Source organism: Dreissena polymorpha, chromosome 6, assembly GCF_020536995.1.
Source record: "Dreissena polymorpha isolate Duluth1 chromosome 6, UMN_Dpol_1.0, whole genome shotgun sequence".
Taxonomy (NCBI): domain Eukaryota; kingdom Metazoa; phylum Mollusca; class Bivalvia; order Myida; family Dreissenidae; genus Dreissena; species Dreissena polymorpha.
This window is the reverse complement of record NC_068360.1, coordinates 43,590,726-43,595,440: the sequence shown is the minus strand read 5'-3', so window position 1 is coordinate 43,595,440 and position 4,715 is coordinate 43,590,726. Positions and strand designations below refer to the sequence as shown.

At 34.9% G+C, this 4,715-nt stretch overlaps 1 long non-coding RNA gene across 1 annotated transcript; it reads right to left on the bottom strand.

Annotated features, from left to right (window-relative positions):
• Positions 1-357: 357 nt before the first annotated feature.
• On the bottom strand, positions 358-1,072 carry LOC127833794 (uncharacterized). The gene is made up of 3 exons (XR_008027607.1): positions 1,016-1,072; positions 824-883; positions 358-659 (listed from the first exon to the last, which is right to left on the bottom strand). It is a non-coding gene; the product is annotated as an uncharacterized LOC127833794 (long non-coding RNA).
• Positions 1,073-4,715: the final 3,643 nt, after the last annotated feature.

The window sequence follows — 4,715 nt, the reverse complement described above, 5'->3', positions numbered from 1 at the left end:
ATAGTTTTGAAAAGCGTCTGCTTGTAAATTGTTGGTATTTGGTACTTGGAGTCTCTTGTGCCAGAGTAGAGACTTAATATTGGTCTTAAAGATCATGCAATCATTAACTGGTTGGTAGTTTTAACAGTGTGTCAAGATAAGCACCGTGAAAACATTTTAGCACCGAAATACCGAGGTGTTTACCCCCGAGTGCTATCAGTGCGCTTCACACTTGTGGAGTTTAAAACACCTCGGCCGCCCTAACTCAGTTAATGACTGTTAATGTTTTATTTTTGTTTGATTTTGGTATTGAATAGTTAATACACAAACACATACATCAATATTGCTGGCCAGCACAATAAAACAAGGAAAAAAAGGTAGGAGAACAATCTCCTTTATTTTTCATGTAAAAACATAAACATAAACATGCACACTGTCAACAATTGCCACTTGCAACACCGAGTTCGTTTCAGTTCAGAATGTTCACATTTTTCGATCGACACACATTCGCAAAGTTACATGGATTCACAAAGTTACATGGATTCACAAAGTTGCACTGATGTCCATACACGGGACAATGTTCGAGTTATCGGTGCGATGAACCCACGATTTTGTCGCAGCTGTACGCCACACGTATGTATTGACTACTCGGTGTCCACATCAAGGTTTGCAAATTGGCACTGGAAATAGAAAAGCAAATTGTGTTAAACAGTAAACGATGAGAGTAAACAGCCTGAAATGATAAAAACATGCATGTGAAATATACCATGTATCAAATGAAATCATAAACACAAACTTCTAAAGAAAAACACACAACTCTACCAACTGTTTGACTGATACTTACTTTTTTGTGTTGTGTTGCATGTTTAGGCGCCTTGCTGTCACTGCTCATCTAGCAGTTGAGCTGAAATGAAATATAAAGCCTGATAAGAAACTTTCACTGTGTTTGTACAACTTACAATTTATGTGCAAAATTTTGCATTTAAGTATAACATACAGTAAAACAATATCAATCAATTGTTCAACTAATACTCACTTGTTTGTTTTGTTGTTTCCACAAAGGCGCCTTGTTGTCACTGCTCGCTGGTAGTAAACCTGACTCGTCTAGTAGTAGAGAACACTCGTCTAGCAGTAAAGCTGAAATGAAATCGAAAGCATGATAAGAAACTTTTAAATTTGTGTGTACAACTTACAATTTATGAACAAAATGTCGAACTATAACAGTTAACTTGAAACAGCAAACAATTCTACTTACCAATGTTGTTCTCGCTGACATACAAAAGTCATGTTCATAGCAATCATAGCATATTTACACACTGAATACAACTCAAAATTTTTAGTAAGAAACTCAGTACTTACTTTGTATCTTGTATCCAATCCTTCTGCTGGCAATCTTCTTCAGTCCACAATCGAGCTGAAATCAAGACTCAATGCATACATGTAAATTTTGCCAATAACAAACAGAACTGTGAACCAAAACGTTAACTAAACCAACTTTTCAACTGTTTTGGTACTCACCTCTGGAAACTGAAATCATACAAACATTTTGCATAGCACAATACATTTTTAGTATCAAGTTTAAGAATGTTTTTTTAACATCTGTTTTTACTAACACAAAGCCTAAATATAAAAGACATGATATGATAAAAAAAACAATATGCATACAGACTTATACATTAAGAAACACAATCTGCTTACCATTGCTGATCTGAAATTGAAAAAAAACACATTTTGTATAGCACAACAAAATTTGTCATATTTAGTTAATACTCGAATGAAGTGTACTTACATCTGCCCAGCTGAAATGGAAAAGAGCATAGCAGAATAAAAGTCATCAAATATATTTCAATATGCAAATTAAAAAAGCAAATTGTACTTACCAACAGGCTACTGAAATGAAAAAAACACATTTTGTATAGCAGAATACAAGTCATCAAAACAGTTCAATATGAAATTATAGAAAGTTAGTGTACTTACCAACAGGCTACTGAAATGAAAAATACATTAAGCATTGCATAATAATCAAGACTTACCTAGCTGATCTTGAATCATTCTCTGTTTTTCAACTTCTCAGTTGTCCAAAAGTCTGCTCTGTAACGTCCCACCACTCAAATCTGAAAAATAGTTAGGCATAACAAAGCACAAAACAAACCAAAAGAATATTTCACTTACCTTATATTTTGTGCATAGTTTTAACAGCCAATTTTCTTCTTGAAACCTGTACTCGTCTCTTTTTTGACCCACTGTGGAACAGTCACAGCAATGTAAGTCTGAAACATAGATGAGCATAACAACACAACATACAAACCAGTATATTTGTTTCGACTTACCTTGTGGCTAGAGTCAAGACACAGCTGCTGAATTTCTTTTCTGTCACAAGCTGTTAAAACATATCTGCAATTGAAACCTGAAACAGAAAAAAACAGAAACATTTCGTATACAACATAGTAAACACTTACCTTGTTTATAGACCTGAGTTGCAGCAGTGATTGTTTCTTGAAATCTTCTGCTTTTCCCTCACTGCATGAGAGACCTGAAAAATAGCATGCAGTGCAAAACACATGAGTTAAATTAAACCAAAATGTTGTTTCTACTTACCTTGTTTCTGTAGAGTTAAGTCCCAGTAGTGAAATTCCTTCTTCAAACACATTTCTCTGTCTACACCAGGGACTTGAATCTGAAACAGAGCAAAGCATCACATCAAATTGTACAACTCAAGTACACTCATTCAATGCTTACCTACTTTTTAATGAGTTGTTTCACAGCAGTTGAAATACTTATTCACTGTTGGGACTGCTATGAGACCATTTCTGCATGTGAAATCTGAAACAGAGCAAAGCAAAGTATGCATGGTAAAAATCAAACAAACACAATTGTTACACTTACCCTGTTTGCAAGTACCATTCACTTTCTAAACAATGTTCCTCTTCTTGAATGGTCTTCGTCACTGACTACAAGTACACCTGAAACATAGAAGCATGCACAAAACATACCATATAAAAACAAAATACAAGTGTTCATACTAAAATGAAACACACTTACCTTTCTGCGTTGCTCAGCTCTGTTCGACTGTCAAATCTTCATGTCATGTCATATCTGAAACGAACTAAATCAAAACATGCATAGCACACAATCATTGATAAAATATTGAAACAATTGTATGCTTCATAGCTCTGTGTTTTTTTCCACTTTAAATCACAGACAACTGGCGACCACACAAAAGTGATAATACCTAAAACTGTACAAAAAGAATCGAAATCAGTTTTCATTCATCATCGTTTATTGAGACAAACTTATTGCATAATACATACCACAGCCAACTGAAATAAAATTGCAATGTAAACAGCATGCAAACAAATGTTAACCAATATCAAATCATATATGGTAAATATCAACAAAAGCATTTCGGTACAACGACCTGTTTTTTTCACACAGTAAATCGTCACCATCTTATTACATCATCAGTTCGTTTGACATCCCACGGTTGCTCAAGTGTTAGTACTGGCTAGCATTTACCCTGTTTAGTTAATCGTCACACATGAGAATTATGATTCTAGACATAAGTACTGTGCAATTCAACCCTTGCTATCATCTTTCACAGACTTCTATGAGTTAACAACTGAAAAATATATAACGTTTGTACTCACTGTTCGGCAGCTCGAAGAAACACGTCTGTACTGCTTGCCATCTGGACATCAACTGAAACAAAACATCTTAAAACACACATACATGTTAAACGTTTTTGAACATAAACCAACACAAAGCTAAGCTAAGCTGCAGCAGTTATTCTTTCTTGAAATTGAATTATCTATCTCTGCATAGCACACATGAAAAATAGCATAACATCACATAACAGCAGTCAATGAAAACAAAAATTTGGTCGACTTAACTTTGCTTCTGTCGAGTTGAGTCACAGAGGTGGAAATCTTCTTCCATGTGTAAACCAGTAACTCGAATCTGAAACAAAGAAAAGAACACATTGTACAACTCAAATCAATGAATTAAAACTTACCCAACTTCTGTTGAATTGTGTTTCATCAGTTGAAATCCTGTTAAATTTCTGCATGTGAAATCTGAAACAGAGAAAAGCACGCATGTTACAAATTAAACAAACACAATTGTTACACTTACCCTGTTTGCAAGTCCCAATCACTTTCTCAACAATGTTCCTTTTCTTGAATCGTCTTCGTCGCTGTCAGCAAGTACACCTGAAACATAGAAGCATGCACAAAACATCCCATTTAACAACTATTTTGTACTTACCATATGATTGCTTTTCTATTCAGGTCAGCTCTCAAACCCATCACTGCCAACAGCATCTGAAAAATAGTACAACAGAAACAAACACACATAACATATCATAAAAACAGTTTAACACAACAGATATGAGAGCTCTCACAACCAAGTCTGTTCTGTTCGACTGTCCAAAAGCAACTGACAGTACTTCACTGACAGCATATTTTTTTTTAATAATTCACTAACATTGAGTAATTCTAAACTTACTTTCAAGGCTTGTTGAGAAGCTCCAAAATCAAGACTGCTTGGCTCCGCTGTTCAATCCAACTGTCAGATCATCAATCGATAAGCATAAGCACTCCTGAAATGTATTAAAGTACTTACCTTTCACTTTTTCACTGCCATGACATCTCTGTTTGAAAGTCTGAAACATATGAAAACATGCAATTCAACACAAACATAGTTTTAATACTTACCTTGAATGAGCGCCAGTAAACACG